We start from the raw sequence: 20859 nt of genomic DNA, 5'->3' as shown, positions 1-20859 counted from the left end.
CCGGTTGTCCAGGGAAGCACCTGACGTCTCCAAGCTCCGCCTTCCGCCAGCTACCGGTAGAGGCCTAGCAAGTGGCTAGTGGGGATTCGTCAGCACCACACAGCTGTGGTAAGGCAGTGCGTCGGCACATACAGAGCAGAACCGTGGTTCCAAACGCCACGGCAGGTTAGGAGTTTGGTGGTGGCAGCAAGAACCCGCCCACAACGCAGTGGGTGGAGTCAGTAACAGGCGGTTACTGACGGTAAGCGGGAATCCCCTATGTGGTCAGGCCTCGTGCGGCTTGACCTTCCATTCTGTGCGCAGTCAACGGGACGCGGCAAGCGGCGAGTGCTTCCGTACGGTACCGTCCTGTCACAGAAATTGGTGGCATAGTGGTGGGATATTCCCAGGCGGCTTTTCATCACCCGATTGGAGAAGCCGAGTTACTCAGGAGAGGAGTAACTGCAGCGCAGGAGAACGCACAAGATGGCGGAATTCAGCGGAATGTCCAAGGAGGATCTGGAGATCGTATGCCAGGGGAAGGGTGTGGATATCCCTTCCAACGCGTCCAGGAGCGTCATGCAGGCGGCGCTCAGGAGCTGGGAGGAGTCTCATCGGGCGGAGGTGGAAAGCACTGACGGCGTCAGCATCGCAGAGGACGGCCCAACAGTGGACCTTCGTAAGGAACCGGTGAGAACCACAAGCCCCGCCCTCTCTCACAGCAGCAATGTTTCCCAGCAATCCCTAGCAGGGCCAGGATCCCAACGTCCCAGGGGGGGCGGCCCGGATACCCTAGCAGATCGGCTAGCGGAATTGGGGGAAAGGGCAACGGAGCAAGAGCGCTTGATCATCATCCAGATGTGGCGTGATGAGCGGGCACCACAGGCCGTGGTACCCCGGGAGCCGTTGTCAGCTGTTGTTCACAGATCAGGACGTATTCAGTTTGCCAAGTTTGCAGACAGTGATGGGGACATTGATGGACATTTGCAAGTTTTTGAAAGGACTTGTAAACTACACGATCTACCCAAGTCAGAGTGGGTGAGACACCTTGTGCCCACTCTGCATGGAGAGGCCTTGGAGGCCTATCGAGGAGTGGCGACGGAGGACTGTGGGAACTATGACGAAGTCGAGAAGGCCCTCCTCCAGCGATTCTTCATCACTCCCGAGTCTTACAGGAAGAAATTCAGAGACTTGCCTAAGAATCCTAGCAGCACCCATGAGCAGTTCGCCACCCAGCTGCGGCAGTACGTGGTGAAGTGGGTGAAGGATTCGGAAGCCACTACATGGGACGCACTGATCGACCTGATCTGCAGGGAGCAGTTCTACCGCAGGTGCGCCCAAGAAGTGAAGGAGTGGGTGCTAGATCGGGAGCCACCCAGCTTAAAGATGGCTGCCCAGTTAGCAGACAAGTATGTGGCAATTCGGCCACGGGGGCAGAAGCGCCCCGCCAGCAGCCAGCTCCAACAGACTGTACCACCAAGGGGACCACCCTCTTCAGCTCATCACCCCCAAAGACAAGCATCTTCCAACCCGGGTGCTCTTGGCCAGCAACCGCACCGCAGCGTCCCTGCAACTGATCAGAGATCATCGGTGCCACGACTGGAGAAGAAGTGCTACGGCTGTGGGAAAATCGGACATCTGAGGATGAACTGTCCTGCATCCCAAGCACCCCAGACTCGTGCCCCAAATCCGAGTGCTGGAGCCCGGATCGCTTGTTTGACGAGAGGAGATGAGCCTACAGAGACTGTTCCCCCTCCAGTCAGTCCGATGGAGTGTGGCGAGAGACAGGTGCACTCTGCGGAGAGAGTCACCTGCATGGCCAAACAGCCCCTACACAACATGTGGAGGCACCTGCAGCCAGTCCACGTGGGACCCCTGCAGGGAGAAGGCCTAAGAGACTCTGGGGCCTCAATCACTGTGGTGAGCCCCCACCTTATAGATCCTGCTGCAGTATTGCAGGGTCGCACTGCCACGGTCACCCTGGCAGAAGGAACAGAAAAAGCGGTTCCCATGGCAAGAGTCTACCTGGACTGGGGAGCTGGACCAGAGTTGCGAGAAGTTGCCGTCATGGATGGTCTCCCAACTGATGTGGTCCTAGGAAATGATCTGGGTGGTGGGATCGTCACTATGTTTGTTGGCGCCATTCCCCGGAGTCAAGTTCCAAAACCACCGTTGACATCAGCTACTCCAGCACAGCCCAGCCCAGAGGAAAAGACTACAGCTGCTAGACAACTGCCAGCACAGCCAACCACAGCATCAACCAGCCCAGAGGAAAAGATCACAGCGGCTAGATCAGTACATCGACCCCGCATGCCTTTTGCCTCTGGTATGCCTACGTCCCCTAGCAACGCAGAGGATGTCGGTTCCAGCTCGTTTGATCCTGTGGGGGTGCCCAAAGATGCTCCTGACCCAAGTGGTTTGCCAACTCCGGCGGTGAGTATGAGAAACCACACTGACTTTTCCATGACTGACCCCTACCAGACTGACCCTAGTAATCCCCACCTAGATCCCCCTGTAGAGTGTCCCAATTTAGGAGAGATTGAGGGCCACAGGCAGGAGTTTAGGGTGGCTCAACTCTCTGACCCGTCCCCGAAAGGCATGAGGCGCCACTCTGGCAGCGGCCTTGACAGGGTTGGGGCAGGAAGTTTGACCTGGCGGGAAGGGTTAAGGTACAGGGTAGACAGGAAAGTGGGAGGGGATAGACCAGATAGGGAATGTGTCCAACTGGTCCCCTCAGGGAAAGTTCCTGCGCAACCGGTGTCGGTTGCCAGTGAAACCCCTTTGGACAGTAACCCGGAGACAGACCGTACCCTGAAGTGCCTGACACAGAGCTTACCCTGGTCTGGAATGTCGGATGACGCCCAGACCACAGGTAAGGCTGGTGCCATGCGTTGGCAGCCGGGGCACTCCAGCGTTTGTGTTGTCTCTGGGCCTCTGCCCATAGGAGAACCCTTGCAGCAAGTTGCTGTGGACATAGCAGGTCCCCTGCCTGTGCACAGTAGATCGGGGAAGACACGCAGCCTCCCTGTAGTGGATGCCACACCGGATCCAGAGGCTGGTGGTCTGGCCGCCATCACTGTGGCACAGATAGCGGACGAGGAGGAAGGAGTAGGCCTAGGTGACAGGGTAGGTTTCCCGAGTCATAGGTCGACAGAGGAGGATTGGAGGGCAGGTCTGACAGTTAGGGCAGACAGTTGCCAGATAGGTATGACGGAGGTGCAGTGCCTGGGGCACCATGTGGGAGGAGACAGGGGTAGGCCCAACCCAGAGGGGGTGGAGGCAACCAGAGGCTGTCCCCGACCCACATCACCCAGACCGGTACTGACCTTAGAACCTGTAAGGCCCTACGGACATGTTGTCATTGACTTTAGTCCTGTAGTGAACCCCTTGACAGAGATGGCTAGGAAGGGCATTCCCAAGTCAGTGGACTTTGCACCCGCTTGCGAGTTGGCATTCCAGTCATTGAAGGAGGCTCGGGTACCCGCTCCAGTGCTGATGGCGCACATTCTTGACCAGGACTGTGTGTTACGAACTATTGCGCCACTGCACGGACTGGGAGCAGTACCGAGCCAGAAAGAACCATATGGGCAGGAGCACCCTGTGGCCTGTTTGAGCAGGAAACTGCTATTGTGGGAGGTGGGGTATGCCACAGTTGAGACACCGTGGGTGGCACTTGTTTGTAACCGGCCCCCCACCGTGGTGACTTACCACCTACCTGTTAGGTGGCTGCAACCTACCTTGGGGAAATTGGACAGACTTTTGTGGTGGAGCCTTGAACTTGGACTTCAGGTGGACTATTTGAACATTGTGCACCCACGAAGAGAGGCCCACTGCACTATGGATGAACTGTCTAGGCCAGAGCCTACACATCCCAGGTAGCGTCCCCTTCACCCCAACGGACTGCGGGACCAGGACCCAAATCGTTGGGACATGGGTCCCTGGTTGACCCGCTTGAATGGGGGGGGAGGAGTGTGGCCGGAGAGCCCCAGCCACGAGGCAAATGGCCGCCTTAGCACTGAAGGGGTTAATCCCTAGTGCCCGGCGCCATTTTCAAAGATAATGGGCGCTTGGCGCCATATTTGAACATGCTGTGGGCGCTAGGCGCCGTGTTTATAAAAATGTAAAAAAATGTTTAAATCCTGTATTTTAACTGTGCCGTGGTCCCGGACCCCTCCGGAGACCACGGCAGGGAGGACAGCTCCCCGGCGCGCTCAGCAGAGTGTGCGCGCCGGGGGAGAGGAGGCAGCCGCTGACCGCCGGAGTCCGGGAGCTCCGCTCCCGGCAGCGGTCAGTGTAGCCCCGGGCGCACTGGAGTGTGCGCGCCGGGGAGAAGGGTGAGCGCTGCGGCTGGGAGCTCGGCTCCCGCTGCAGTGCTCTATGTGAGAGCCGCCGCTGGGGGCCGGGAGCTCTGCTCCCAGCGCCTCAGCCCAGCACAGGTGGCCAGCCGCAGCAGCCGGGACGGACGTCCCGGGCTGCTAGCCGGCGAGGGGGGTGCGCTGCAGCCCGGCTCCCCGCCGGACGCTGCAGCGAGGCCACAAGACAGTCAGCGCCGCTCATGGGAGACCGGGCTAGCCGGCTCCCTAGCGGCGTGGGTGAATTAGGCGGGCAAGCAGGCTGATGAGCGCTGGGGACCGGGAGCTACGCTCCCGGCGCCCCAGCGCTACAACAAAGCCAGAGTCACGGCGGCCGGGACAAGTGTCCCGGGCCACCGGGCTTAGGTACAGGGGGGTGCGCCGCTGCGTGCGGCGAGGCCACTGGTTAGTGCCACCCTGGGGGGACAGGGAGAGCCAGCTCCCTGGAACCCCAGAGGCAGGAAGGCAGGCTGGAGGATGGGGGAAGCCAGCCCCATACCTCCAGCACTGAGAGGGAGAGCCCTAGCAGCCAGGCTGCAGGGCTAGGGAAGGCACTGCAGTGCCTGAGTATGTAGAGTCTGTGCAGGGCACAGGCTCAGTGTATATTTAAAAGGAAAAATGTACAGTGTGATTTAAAATGTAAATGTATTTAAAGATAAAGTGCACTTACTTGATTGTGTGTCCCAGGAGGGGGGAATCCATAGCTGTGCAGGCTGATGGATTCTCCCAGACCTTTTCCCTAAAAACGGAATGCTTTCCCATCCAGCCTCACAGTTCCAATGGGGACAGGGAGAAAAAGAAGCAGCTTAGCTATAAGACAAGCTGAGTGGTTTCTTGGAGCTCCATGGAGATCAGCCGTAGTGGACCAGAGACCTGGACCGGGGAGCCAGGCTGCCCAGCTCTGGAGCCCAAATCCAGGCTGCAGGCAGTGAGAAGGGGTCCCGGGCAGGTTTCTGGAAGTCAGTTTAGGAGGGAAAACCTCCCCCCAGCCAGACTGAACGGCACCGTGGGAGTACCCTGCTCTCCCAGATGGGAGAGACAAAGGAGACCGACCACTCCCCACTGTCCATAAGGAACAATGTAAAGGTGTGCATGAGACCAGAGCATGCACAGCTCATGGGTAAACATTGATTGGTTGTGCACCACAGGGCGGGCTTACCCCCTGTGGTAAGGGGTCTTGGAGAGGGATAAAAGAAGGGCAGTTGGCCCATAGGAGTGTGTATTGTAACATCTTCTTCTGCTGAAACATCTTAATTGTATGCTGTTGCCCCTAGCAATAGGGAGGAGCCTTTTTAAAGGTTTTTGAGCAATAAACACCTTTGCCTCAAGAAGACTGCTTCATCTTGTGACCAACAGGGTTAGGCCAAACCTAGCCCCGTTCTCCGGCTGTCCAGGGAAGCACCTGACGTCTCCAAGCTCCGCCTTCCGCCAGCTACCGGTAGAGGCCTAGCAAGTGGCTAGTGGGGATTCGTCAGCACCACACAGCTGTGGTAAGGCAGTGCGTCGGCACATACAGAGCAGAACCGTGGTTCCAAACGCCACGGCAGGTTAGGAGTTTGGTGGTGGCAGCAAGAACCCGCCCACAACGCAGTGGGTGGAGTCAGTAACAGGCGGTTACTGACGGTAAGCGGGAATCCCCTATGTGGTCAGGCCTCGTGCGGCTTGACCTTCCATTCTGTGCGCAGTCAACGGGACGTGGCAAGCGGCGAGTGCTTCCGTACGGTACCGTCCTGTCACACCGGTATTATGCTCGCAAGAGAAAGTGTAATACAATTGGCAATTTGGAGCGGGTCAGGATCCAGGGTGAAATGGATGAAATACAAGCAACCATGTGTAATATAAAGGGCAGAATTACATTTCTGAAGGAATCTGAAGGAAAAAAAAAAAAGGCAAAAGTTTCCATACCAGCAGGGAAGGAGTTAACTGCAGTGCATAGAAATCAGGTTACACCCTTATCAAAGGAGTTGATTCACCTGGAAAAGGAAGAGGGTGTGGAGATGGAGGAATCCCCAGCTATTGATGAGCTCCAGATTGTGACTGTCCAGGAAGAGGCTGTGGTTTTTCTGGATACAGCATCATCGGCTGCTATGGAGACGGAAGCAGAGGCGAGGGGAGCAGACGGCAGCTCGGGAATCCCTGGTGGTGCACCAAGCAAGGTAAGATCTGTGCAGGTGTTGTCAGGAGGGGATTCCCGGGGGTTACCCGTGGCTTCCAAGGTACCGGGCAATGGTAGCAGTAATGAAAATGCTGTTATAGGTGACAGGCCGGTGAGGACCGGAGGGCAGGATCCGGCGTCGGGTCTATGCAGGGCGCAGGGTGGCATGGAGGATGAACCTGTTAACATTTTGCTTGAATCTGATGCAGGTCCTAGTGTAATTGTGCAGGCTGTGTCCAAAGAAGTGCAGGGATGTGTGGGAATGGCAGTGAGGAAAACTGTAATAACTGATGGTTTGGCTCAAGGTCTGCCAGCTCTAGATCCAGAGACTTTGGATGCTGGTGAGAAAGTAGTTGCAGAGTCAATGTATGGGAACATTCCAGCTCCTGCCAGGGTGAAGGAAGCATTGTCGTTAATCAGTGCAGAAGTAAAGAAAAAGAATTCTAAAGACATTCCAGAAGGAAAGGATAAAAATGTGGGGGGTAAACTGCAAAGTGAAAATGTCAATTTAGCTCCTCTAGTTTCTTTTTCAGTGACAGAGGGTGGAGGGAGTGCGGGTAAGCCTAACCCTGATGAAATGTCTTATGCACATAAGGCGGCAGATATGGGGAAAAATTCTGGAAATAAGGATACAAGATTTGGTGGTGGTAGTGGTGGCCAGAGAGTGAGACGGAACCTAGTACAGTTTAGGTGGGTGGGTGATGGTGACCCCCCACCTAAGACTGATTTTCTAAGGTTAATTTTTTCTCTTGGGGTTACTTACAGAGATTTATATGCCTGTATTCACCCTATAAAATCTGTTGAGTATGATGTCAGCTTTTATAATAAGCAAACATTGTTTATTTTTTGGAGAAAGTGGTCTGTAAACAAGGACAAGAATGGTTACTGTAAGTATGAGGCGGATTTGATGGAGAAGCAAAATGACATAAAAGTGACCATCCTGGTCCGCAATGAATCTATACCTATGGAAGATATCAGGTTTTGGTTAAGCAGGCAATGTGAATTGCAATCTGACATTAGGAAAACGGATCACACAATGGGGGTGTGGGGAGGTGCTTGGTTCGCCAGTGTACGTCTGTATCCTGGGGAGACCGGTGTGCGTCATATTCCATCTGCTGCGTACATAGGTCGAGACCGGGTGCAGATATTTTATACTGGTCAACCAAGGACATGTTTTAAGTGTGGTGAGGCTGGCCACCTCAGTGGTGACTGTGGGGGTGTGAAATGTTCGATGTGTGGGGAGAGTGGACATACTTCTAGAACATGTAATAAGGTGAAATGTAACCTTTGTGGGGAGATGGGACATCCCTACAGTCGTTGCCCCATGGCAAATCATAACAACAGGGGTTGCATGAATTTTGAGGAAGGTAGTAGTTCAGAAATGGGAATTACTAGGGGTGGAGTAGTTAAAGTGAACAAAGAGAAAGAAATGTCATGGGAAATTGGCAAAATAGTGTCAGAAGGAAGCAAAGTTCAGCCTCAGGGCCAATCACAGCCTCAATCCCAGTCCCAATCCTGGTTTCAGGTGGGAAAAAAAGGTGTAAAAACAACAAAGAGGAAAGTGGAGGAAGAGGTGATTCTTTCAAATAGGTTTGGCGTATTGACAGATGAGGAAGATGAGGGAGAAGTGGTTCTAGAAAAAGGGGAACCAAGACTTAAACCTAGAAGACAGAGAAGAAAGAACAAAGAAAGGAAAGAAGTAATTAAGATGGTAGGGAAGAGAAGGAGGGAGAAGGGAATACAGACAGTGAAATAGAGGATGTTGCAGCAGAAAGTTTAGAGTGGGATCCAATAGGGATTGAATTGGAGCAAAGAAAAGAGGAGGAGGAGTTTGGGAAGCCACTGTTTGAGGATGAGGAGGTAGGTGTGGAGGTGGTTGCTGCTGAGGAGGAAGTGATGGTGATAGGGAAAGAGGCAGAGAGTGAATCTGAGAGTCAGAGCAATCAAAATAATGTGTCTGGCCCTGGGTCACTGGATGCAAGGGAACCCCCTGACCCTGGTCCTAAAGAGGCTGGTGCGGGTGTGGATGTGGTTGTGATTGAGGAAGTGAATGGGGTGGCATGTATGGATTGTGGTGTTGGTGGTGGGGGTGGTGGTGATAACTAGAGTAATGTATGTGCATAGTCCATTTCAACAATCTGGAACCATGGATCCCCATCCTATTCGATGTGCCACAATGAATGTGGCTTCCGTGTTATCCGTACGTGCTCGGTATCTGGCTTTTGAGTTTTTTGACAACCAGAACGTGGACATTTTGTTCTTACAAGAGACCCGGATCAACAGATTAGCAGCCCTTCACAAAGCTAAAAGTGAGTGGAGGCGCGGGCCCTCTTTTTGGTCTCTTGCTGCTGAGCCGTACGGTGGGGTGGCGGTACTTTTTACCGACATGGTAACCGTGCGCAAGGTTGTTGAGTTACAAGTGGGAAGGTGTATGATTTTGGATGTCACTTTAAGAGGACATAACCTTAGGCTTATCAATATCTATGGCCCCCAGTCTCGCTGGGATAGGAAATGTCTTTTTGAAATGGTTAAACCCTTTCTTTTCACGGCCCAGCAAGTCATCTTTGGGGGCGATTTCAACGCCATCATTAGGCCAAAAGACAGGGGAGGCTCCAGAGGACTGAGGCTGGGCTATGATGAGAATTTTTTAGTTAGTATGGCTAGTCAGGCAGGTATGGTTGATGTACACGTTAAACATCAACCAGACCTCACGGGGTACACTTACTTTTGTGGTCAGCGCAGATCTAGAATAGACAGGTTTTTTGTTAAGGAGTCCTCAAGCACTTTACCTTCAGAGGTAAAGTTTGTAGAGTTCTCCGATCACGGGTACTTAAGTTTTGTTTTGAATGCCTCGCAATCCTTCCAGAAAGGAAGGGGTTTGTGGCGTCTGAATGCTGAGCTTCTCAAGGAAGAGGAAGTGAGACAGTCTTTCAGGGAGTTTTTTCAGGCGCAGGAGTCACTGTTGGAGGCTGGTTGGAGTAGATCGGAGTGGTGGGAGGAAGTAAAAAAGAGAGCCCGAAGTCTTTTCAGGAGGCTAGTAGTCAAAAGAAACTTGGTTAAAAAAAATACCTACTATACTCTAAGAAGGAGATTAGATTTCCTGATCTCTGAACAGGGGGATAGTGGGGAAATCTCCCGGGTGAAATCACAGATGAGAGAACATCAGTATAGCCGTCTATCTTCTTTGATTTTGGAGAGGGATTACGGAAAGTACCACTCCCCGGATCCCTACCAGAGTTGTAGAAGGGGGATTGATGTTAAAGAGATAAGAGGGCTTGTTGATGGAGAGGGTGTGCTTCAGAAGGGCGAAGAAGGCATCCTAAAAGTCATCAGGTCCTATTACGCTGAACTCTTGTCTGCGAAGGCACTTGACAGAGAAACGATGGAGGCATTTCTGAGGGAGACACCTGGTCTTGTGGAGCCAGATGCTTCTTTTGACTGTTTGAACAGCGAAATAGGTGTGGAGGAGGTCAGAGAGGCAATTGGCGGGTTAACTCCCAAAAAATCTCCAGGACCAGATGGTTTAACAGCTGAATTCTATAAAGAATTCTCAGATATCCTGGCTCCTCGTCTTACGGAAGTATATAATACTAGCCTGGGTGAGGGTGAACTCCCTCCTTCCATGAGACAGTCAGCTCTTATTTTGCTGTCCAAAGGTAAGGACCCGGTCCATATTGAGAACTGGCGCCCCATCGCTCTTCTCAATACGGACAGAAAGATTCTGGCAAAAATATTTTTCAACAGGCTAAGGGAATTTTCAGAGCTTGTACTTTCGCCTTCCCAGCACTGTACTGTAAAGGGCCGCAGTACCTTTACTGCTGTCCTTGGTGTCCGGGAGGCTCTTGAAAGGTGCAGGGCTGGAAAGTTGAATAAGTTTCTGCTGGCATTGGATCAGTCTAAGGCTTTTGATCGGGTCAATCATGAGTACCTGTGGGCCTTACTTGAAAGGTATGGTTTCCCTATAAGGGCGGTAAATTGGTTGAAAGTTTTGTATAAAAAGGCCGAGAGCTTCCCACTTGTGAATGGTTGGGTAGGGCCTGCATTTCCAGTAGACTCTGGTGTTCGTCAGGGGTGTCCCCTGAGCCCTCTTTTGTATGTGTTTGCAATCGATCCTTTTATAAGAAGGGTTGAGGGCGGCATGTTGGAAGGGGTGCAGCTGAACCCAGAGTTTCCTTTGAGTGTAGTAGCCTATGCTGATGATGTCACAGTAGTCCTGTCATCGGTGGCAGAGGCATGTGATGTAGACCAACTGATCATGGAATATTCAAGTGCTTCGGGTTCCATAATCAATCAGGACAAGTGTGAAGCTTTCTGGATGGGGGAGGAAGGCAACGAGTTTGATCTTCCGGACAGCCTCCCCAGGGCCAGTCAATGTATAAAAATCTTGGGCATCAAATTTGATCATGGTGACTATGCAAGTACAAATTGGGTCGGGAAACTGGATGGTGCAACCCGTAAAGTAAAGAGCTGGATAGGATGGAAGTTCTCTCTGAGGGAAAGGGTGGACCTGTGTAAAACTTACCTGATCCCAATGTTTTTGTATGTCAGCTATGTATGTTTTTTGCCGTAATCTTTGTGGACTAGAATGAATTCCTTGTTTTTTCTACTTTTGTGGGGGAACAAGATGAACATTGTGAAAAGAGGTATCACTTACAGACCGAGGGCAGAAGGGGGCTTGGATATGGTAAACCCCGTAGTCTTCTTTGTAACAGCTTTTTTAAAGCTAAATGTCGGTGGTCTCTGCTTAGAGACGCCCCCTCGGTGGGTAAATGGCTTTAGGGAATGGGTGTCTCCCTTTATTAGAGTATGGTTAGAGGATGGCAGACTGAGAATTTTTCGGGCTCAGAGAGGCTACCTCCCGATCTATGTGATCCAGTGTCTGAAAGTGATTAGGCGATGGGGCCTGCAGGTGGGTGATATAAGAGATCTCTCGAGAAAGGAGTTGGGGAAGAGGGTCTTGTGTTCCCACTTTTATGTCCCATTGGCCCTGAAAGACTGCCCAGGTAATGTTCTCACAGAAGGATTGAATCTGGTAAATTCCCAGAGGGTGCCTCTGAAGTTTAGGGATATTGCCTGGTTCTCTTTTCAAGGGAAGCTTTATGTTAGGGGAAACATCAAATTTAGAAGTGCCGATGAACGTGTTTGCCCACGGGAGGAATGTCAAGGGGAGGAGGAGACCATGGACCACTTCTTCTGTAGATGTCCCTTTAACATAAAGGTTTACAAAACAGTGTCGGGTGCCATAGGCATCCCTTGCCTTTCGGGGCTCAGTTACCCGGAATGGGTCTACGGGGCATTCAAAGGGTATGGGGGCTTTGATTTAGGCACAATTTTTTTAGTCAGCTTAGCGGTTAGGTTCCACACGTGGCAGGCACGGTGTCTGGTTAGTTTGAGAGGAAAAGTCCTTCCCTGTGAAGAGGTGGTGGGTCGTATTCTTCATGAGGTGAGTCGGATGATGGATCTAGAGAAGAAGAGATTGGACACTGTCAGCTGGTCCAGATTGTGGCGCCAGTTGAAACCCCCTTAGTGGGTGGTGGAAGATATCCTCTTTTCAGTCTCAGGTTCTTTTCTGTCCTGGTCACTTTTTCTCAGCTGATTAGGTTTTGTAGTTTCTTTTTTTTTAAAGAAGGGGTTTGCATACACCTTAAAATATGCAGATATGTCACTCTAGTTATAATTATTTGTTGGTAGTCCGGCATGTATGGAGGGTGAAAGGTATGAATGAAGGTAGGATTGTGGATAAATGTGGGAGTGTATGGAGGTGGAGGGTTTATGATAGATGGATAAATGTGTGTTAAATGTTGAGTCAGCTAAGTGGGAAATGTTGGGGGAATTCCCTGAAATGGATTCACAGAAATTATGTGGATCAAGGAAAATGTTTAAAATGAAAGTATGATAAAGTGATGGAAAACATATTTGAGTTATGTAAACGGTAAATATCATGATGTAATGATCTCTATTTATTTATTATGTATATAATTGTAAATATGATTATAATGTTTATATTTTGTTATAAAATGGAAGCTGTGCATAAATAAAAACATGCCCAGGCACATATACTACTGCTCTCTCCTGGTGTAACCCAGGCACATATACTACTGCTCTCTCCTGGTGTAACCCAGGCGCATATACTACTGTTCTCTCCTGGTGTAACCCAGGCACAGATACTACTGCTCTCTCCTGGTGTAACCCAGGCACAGATACTACTGTTCTCTCCTGGTGTAACCCAGGCACAGATACTACTGCTCTCTCCTGGTGTAACCCAGGCACATATACTACTGCTCTCTCCTGGTGTAACCCAGGCACAGATACTACTGCTCTCTCCTGGTGTAACCCAGGCACATATACTACTGCTCTCTCCAGTGTAACCCAGACACATATACTACTGCTCTCTCCAGTGTAACCCAGGCACAGATACTACTGCTCTCTCCTGGTGTAACCCAGGCACATATACTACTGTTCTCTCCTGGTGTAACCCAGGCACATATACTACTGTTCTCTCCTGGTGTAACCCAGGCACATATACTACTGCTCTCTCCTGGTGTAACCCAGGCACATATACTACTGCTCTCTCCTGGTGTAACCCAGGCACAGATACTACTGTTCTCTCCTGGTGTAACCCAGGCACATATACTACTGTTCTCTCCTGGTGTAACCCAGGCACATATACTACTGTTCTCTCCTGGTGTAACACAGACACATATACTACTGTTCTCTCCTGGTGTAACCAGGCACATATACTACTGCTCTCTTCTGGTTGATTCTTTTATTAGAAAACTTGCAACATACAATAAATAAATAAATAAAGCATAAAACCAAGCCAAAACATAATTATGGCCGAAAATAACATATGATATTAATCAACAGAATCTTACAAATATAATTTCCATGGCTTAACAATTTGTTAAGTCTAACAGCCTATACTAGACAACACACAACTATACATAAACAACATACAAATGTAACCACAGCACTACACATCACCTACATTAAATACAAGTAGAGAGAAAGTAAAGGGCTTTTAGCTGCATGTAAACCGTTTTAAACGGAAAAAAAAACAAGTCCAAAATCTACAGGGAGTGAGAAAAATAGATAGCCAAGAGATGGAGAAGGAGAAGATGTCTGCCACCCAATCAAGGAGGCTTCACGTGGCGCCAAAGCCTGGACCACTCAATAGCATCCATCCTCTCATCCATATCCATCAACCTCTTCACCTCGTGTAGAATGTTTTCTACCAGCACTTCGCAGGGGAGAACTTTCTGTCTAGGGGATACAGTACCTGACACCGTGCTCTCTATGTGTGATGTCTAACAGCTAAACTAACTATATAAATAGTGGTCAAATCAAATTGCCTATACCCTTTAAATGCCCCATAAGCTCACTCAGGGTAACTAAGCCCCGAAAGGCACGGGATGCGTAAGGCCCTTGAAATTCCCTTGTAAACTTTTACATTGAAAGGACACTCAAGAAAAAATTGGTCTAACGTCTCCTCCTCCCCTAGACATTCCTCACGTGGGCAGCCACGATCACCGGCACTTTTAAACTTGAGATTACCCTTCACGTAAAGCTTCCCATGAAAAGAGAGCCAAGCAATGTCCCTGAACTTCAGTGGGATCCTCTGAGAATTGATCATAGACAACCCATCTGAGCAAACATTACCCGGGCAGTCCCTTAGCGACAGCAGAACAAAGAAGTGAGTTTGCAAAATTCTTCTCTCCAACTCCCTTCTGGAGAAGTTTTTAACTTCACCCTCTTCCAGCCCCCAACGCCTTGACATCTTTAAGCACAAGATGACGTAGATCGGGAGGTAGCCATGCCGGACCCAACATTTTTTCACTTGACCACCATCAAACCAGAGCTCACGGAAGGAAAACACCCAGGCCCAAAAGCTTGCTACCCATCGAGGGGGCGGGGGGGGGGGGGGGGAGGGAATCTAACAAATAAACTCCACAGGGTTGACCATACTTAGGCCACCTTGTTCACTCGACATGTAAGTAATCTCCCTCTTTACTGGATTCATTCTATTCCCTCATAATAAAAGAAATAATAAAGAATTAATCCTGGTCCACAAGGATTCTGGAAAAAAGCACACGTAGCTGACATAGAGAAACAAAGGGATCAGGTAAGTTTTGCACAAGTCAATCCTCTGTCTGTAAGAAAGTTGCCACTTTCTCCAAGACTGTACCTTCTTGGTAGCATCTTCAAGCCTTTTCTCCCAATTTTGAGTGGCATAATCACCATGGCCTAATCTAATACCTAAAATTTTGATCTCTGGGCTGGTCTGGGGGAGGCTGTTCAGAAGGGCAAACTCATCACCTTCCTCTCCAATCCAGAAAGCTTGTCCTGGTTGACCCTGGAACACGAAGCTTCAAAGTACTCAGACATAAGATGTTCCATGCCACGTGCCTCTGCCACAGATGACAGGACAAGTGTGATGTCATCTGCATAGGCCACCACCCTCAGTGGAGACTCAGGGCCCAGTTGCACCCCTTCTACAGTTCCACTCTCAATCCTCCACACGAAAGGATCAATTGCAAACACATATAAAAGAGGGCTCAAAGGACATCCCTGATGGACACCCGAGTCAACAGTGAAATCAGGGCCTACCCAGCTGTTAACCAGTGGGAGGCTCTCAGCCTGATTACAAATGACACACAGCCAATCTACCACCCGCACAGGAAGACCATACCTTTCCAATACAGCACACAAATACTAATGATTCACACGGTCAAAAGCTTTGGAATGATCCAATGCCAGCAAATGCTTTCCCTACTTTTCAGCACAACATCGTTCCACAGCCTCCAGGACACCAAGGACAGCACTAAAGGTCCTTCATGGTGCAATGCTGAGACGGGGAAAGCAACAGCCCAGAAACTTCCATCAACTGATTGAAGAATACTTTTGCCAGAATCTTTCTGTCCATATTGAGAAGCGCGATGAGGCGCCAGTGCTCAATGCAGGCTGGATTCTTACCTTTAAACAACAATATAAGGGCAGAAGATCTCATAGAGGGAAGGAGCAAATCCTCACCCAGGCTTTCATTAATTACCTCTACAAGATGAGGAGCCAAGATGTCAGGAAACACTTTATAGAATTCAGATGTTAATCCACCTGGGCCTTGAGACTTCTTCATAGACAGACTGTCTATAGCATTCTTGACTTCATCCACCATTATATCACTAGCCAAAGAGTCAAAGGAGGAATCAAGCCCCTCAAGCCCAGGTGTCTCCCTCAGGAAACGCTCCATCCTCTCTCTGATAAGTGGCTGTTCAAATAAAAGGTCGGAATAGTAAGACTAAGACCTAATGTCTCCCAAGATACCTTCCTTATCCTCACGAAGATCAACCGATCTTCTGCAACTCTGGTAGGGATCAGGCGAGTGGCATTTTCCGTAATCCCTCTCCAGAATTAAAGAAGTCAGATGACTGTACTGGTATTCTTTCATCTGAGCCTTCACTCAAGATATTTCCCCACTATTTCCATGCTCAGAAATCAAGAGATCAAGTTTCCTTCTCAAGCTCTGGTAGACGGACTTTCTTGACAAGCTTTTCATGGCTACCAGCCTTTGGAAAAACTTCCGGGTCCTCTTTTTACACTCTTCCCACCACTCAGATCCACTCCAGCCAGCCTCCAGAAGTATCTCTTGTAACTGAAGTCTTTAAAGGACTGTCGGACCCTCTCCTCCTTTAGAAGCTTGGAGTTCAAACACCAAAGGCCCCACCCTTTCTGAGGGGTTACTGAGGCATTTAAAGTAGCATGCAGGAAAACGTGATTGGCGAACTCTACTTACTTTGTCTCTGGAGGCAAAGTTTTCGAGGACTCAACGAAAATCCTTCCTATCCTAGATCAACAACTACCGCTATGAAAGGTGTAACCAGTGAGGTCTGGGAAATAGCGAGCATGCACATCCACCAGACCAGCCTCTCTAATCATACTAACTAAAAGTTAGAATCATAGCACAGGGTTGCTCTGGTGTCTCCTCTGTCTTTAGGCCTAATGATGGTGTTAAAATCACTTCCAAAGACAATCTGCTGAGCTGTAAAAAGAAACGGCTTTATCTCCTTTGACTGGGACACACGGCAAACTGCACTGTTTGTTAACTATTTTTTTTTTTTTTTAGTAAATATGTCCACATCGCATTTCTCATTATAAGTATGGGGATTCGGGAATGCGATGTGGGTTACTAAAAGGATTACAATTAAAGGGTTTGGGGCAGTTTTTCACGAAAATGCCCTTTAATACATTGGGGTAAATTTACTAAGATGGGAATTCTATTTTAGATGGGATGTTACCCATAGCAACCAATCAGATTCCAGGTATTATCTTCTAGAAGGTGCTAGATAAATGAGAAGTACAATCTGATTGGTTGCTATGGGCAACTTTCTATCTTAAATAGAACTCCCATCGTAGTAAATTTACCACTCTGAGTGATACTAAAATAATGTGAATAATGTTAATAAATGTAATAAATGTGACCCATTGTATCGTAAGCCTACTTATATGTAATATGTTAAAACACATTTTGATCTACATTTATAGCACCGATAGTTCATATGAAAATGTATATATAAACACCTTTAATGTAAATACTGTACAGTATCTTGAGCTAGGCTGTTCATTTCCAACCCTTACCCCTATGTAAACACCTATGTACTGTATTTGATATTCTAATTTTGGGTTTTACATAAACAGGTGTAAATGTGTACATTTTTTCTATACTACAGAAGGAGCAGACTTTTCTATACTACAGAAGGATACAGATAATCCAATGACTTTAATAAAGTATAACAGTCATTTGGCCATGGAGTATTACATAGGCAAATGCGGGGGGGGGGGGGGGGGGTTTCTGGTTGCTCGGAAACCCCCTGTCCTCTTGGGAAGTGGCTCAAATTATGACAATATTAGCAATGGTATATAACACGATTACTAGAGCTGCCACCACATCATGCAGTGTAAGGGACAGAGCAGAGCTGCTGCACATGCCAAGTGGTAGCAGCTTCTTCTACCAAGTTTGCTCTGTGTGTGGATCTAACTCCTCAATCTGTGCACTGGATCAGAGAGCAGCTGCCAGGAAGAAGGGACAGGAGCCTTACCATGAGGTGGGAGAATGTGTGCTTAGAAAGTGCAGTATTGGTTCTATTATGTATATGTATTTATATATAATGGTGTGTTTAACCTTTTCCTGGCCATTTATTTATATTATTTAAATGTTTGATACAACCTATACCAACTACAGTGTTAATTATTAATACTGTATTCTGTAAATTATCCAGTGTATAAAAATACCAATGTGTACATATATGTCCAGGGTCGGACTTGGTTCTTTTATCTCTCCCCCAGACTTCTGAACTTGCTCCAGTATTCCGCAGAGTGGGAAATTGTGGATGGCATTTGGAAACCCCCTCTAGAAATCCTGCATTTGCCACTGTACTAGGTAACAGTGCCCACAATTAAATTAACAATACAAACAACGCTGCAGTAATGTAATTTATGTGTTGATTGCCTGTGCTAAGTTATATTTGTTAGAAATTATCTTTAATAGGCAGTTATGACGGGAAGGCTGTGGGTAGGATGAACTAAAAATACAACATTTACTAGCAGCATAAAAGTCAGCTAAATAACTTCTCCAGCCTGGAGTTGGTTTAATACTGCGTCCTGCAGAGAGCTGTCATTACATAATACAGTAATAACGTTTTTATTACATGCATATTAGCTGTCAGTCCTAGTGAGTGCTGCTTGACTGTCTGCGGTTAGTTTATGCAACAAGAGTCCTAATTATAGTTGCCAACTCCGCTAATTGATATTTGAGAAGGGAAAACACAACAAAACACATTTAGAAAGCCACATATGTAATAAAACAAGGTCAAGAGCTGCAAACTGTAGTTATTCAATTATTCACCACTAGGTGGCAGACATGCATTAAAAATTGTTATGGAATAGATTGTGATATGCCACATAGGAATCAGTGGTCATAAATTCGATGGCGGAATCCCGACAGGTAGGATCCTGATCGCGAGCGCAGCGTGTACTCTGGCGGGCTCGCTGCGTAACACACGCTTTTAATTTATTCCCCCTTGGGGGGCGGTATGGACCAGGGACGTGCAGTCAGGGGAGGCAGTGCCTCCCCTGTCACTAATGATTAAAATAATACAAAGAAGATACATAAGACACATATTCTGTGTCATATGTACCCTCTTTGTATTATTATAATCATTGTAGTCCATTGTAATACGTTTGGGAGGCACTGACAGCTAGTGCCTCCCGTAACCAGTGGGAACGGGACAAAGCGGGGGGCGGGGCCATGTGCTGGGCTGTAAAAGCCCATCACAAAAAGAGTGGAAAATGGCACTTATACAAGTGCCTCGCTAGCAGGGAAAGCACGCCCCTGCTAGCGAGGCACCTGTGATTGGACAGCGGATCCAGTGCTGGATCCGCTGGTCCAATCACATAGACGTGGCTGGGAGAAGCGGCGGCGGGACACGTCAGGCACTGCTCCAGCGGCAGCGCGCCGGGATGCCCAGGAGACAGAGTGCATGCGGCGCTGACTTCATTCTGAGCGGCTCCACCCTCCCTGCCTCCTTACTCACAGCACTGTCCTTGCTGTTGCTGCCGCTGCCAGTCCATATCCTGTCACACACAGGCAGAGCCGGAAGACACAGTGCAGCAGCAGCGGTACATGGAGGAGGGGGGAGAGGGGAAGACAGCACCGCGAGAGCCAAGTGCAGAGAAGCTGGGAGTGTGTGGAGATGTGGCCTGTTTTACAGGACACATTCCAGCTGCGGAGGCTTTCAAATGTTGGCGCTCTCCGGGAGCCAATCGCGGCTCCCGGAGCGGCGGCCAATCAGAGATGGGCGCGGCGAGCCAATCGGCGCTCGCCGCGTCACAGGCCCCGCCCCCGGCGTCTGACGCCGGGCGGGAGCCGAAGAGGCCGCGCGCGGAAGAGCGCAGGAGAAGACGCCGCGAGGAGAAGAAGACGGACGTTTGAAGAGGAGCTCCAGTGGCCGCTGAAGAGGCCAGAAGACGTCGGCCTGCAGGAGGAAGATGTCCAGCGGCGGCTGGACGCTGAGGAGCGGAGGCGGCGCCGCTGGCCAGGACAGGTCAGCGGCAGAAGAGGGCGCCGGAGACCCCCGGATCAGGTGAGGCCTCAGTGAGGCTACTCTCACCCCCTCCCCTTTTCCTTCCTAGACCATCAGGGACGGGCATTAGGCCCGAGGGCACATAGTAGGCACTAGGCCCGTAAGGATAGTCAGGCCACCGGCCTGTGGCACCGGATAGGCGGGCATTAGGCCCGAGGGGCATATCAGGCAATAGGCCTGTGGGGCATTAGAGGGCATTAGGCCCTAGTGTATTTTGGCCAATTAGGTGGATATAAGGTGACGCTGGGTACCAGGCCCAGGTCACCCAACGAGTGACGAGTTAGGCGGGCGCTAGGCCCGTGGGTGAAGTCAGGCCTACGGCCTGTGTGCAAATAGGGGGCAATAGGCCCAGGTGAGAAGCGGTTCCCCCGAGGTGAATAAAGGTGGCACCGGGCACTAGGCCCAGGCCACCCTGAGGTGTTTAGGTAGGCAGGTCCGCTTGACCTGAGCCCATAGAAGGAAGTGTACAGGAGGTGGGCAGGCTGTGTGGCGCCCACCCCCTTCCAGCGGTAGGTAGGGATTTAAAGGAACAGCACCGTTTGATGTTGTACTCTGATATGTGTGTTGTTACCGTGCAGGGCAAAGTGTTGTTTTAGAGTTTGTGCATAGTTTGTGTTGCAGCACCCACACCTGAGCCAGTTTGAGGGCTTTGTTATGAAGCTAGTGTAGCGGATGCACACTAGGTTAGAGTTATGCCCTGCACGGCTGTTTCTCTCCTTGCCTCCTTACAGGGACCTGCAAGTGGAGAAGATCGGAGTACAAGACGTAGGACGGTAAGTAACATCTGTCTGTGTGTTCCTTCTGTGTTTGTCCCTATCTGTCTCCCTTCCTTCAGGGTGAACGGTGAGCCTTGCACACCGGTGCAAGGTAGAATTTCCACCTGGTGCGAGAGTGCCAATAGGTGAAATTCGGGCTCTGAGGCGGACGCCTGGGATGACCCTCACCTAGCCCGAAAGCACTATTTTTCTCGGTCCTGGAGGGCGTTTCGGTCCACAGTTAGGAGGGCGGCACTCAGCAATCTCCTTCCTCCTAGGTCATCGTGTCCGGGTCCGACTGAAGATTTCCAGGTCCGTTGAAGGCTCCGGTACCTGAAGGTGAGAGAGTGCGGCGCCTGGTAAGTGGTGAACCTACACCTGCACGGCAGCAGGCACTAAACGCACCGCCGCCCCTCTTACAAGTGCTTTATGCAGCGGGCGGCGCTAACTCCCTTCCTCCACTGCTCTCTCCCAGGGAGCAG

This window comes from Pseudophryne corroboree, chromosome 1 (genome assembly GCF_028390025.1).
Source record: "Pseudophryne corroboree isolate aPseCor3 chromosome 1, aPseCor3.hap2, whole genome shotgun sequence".
Classification (NCBI taxonomy): Eukaryota; Metazoa; Chordata; class Amphibia; order Anura; family Myobatrachidae; genus Pseudophryne; species Pseudophryne corroboree.
Note: the sequence above shows the minus strand (reverse complement) of the source record.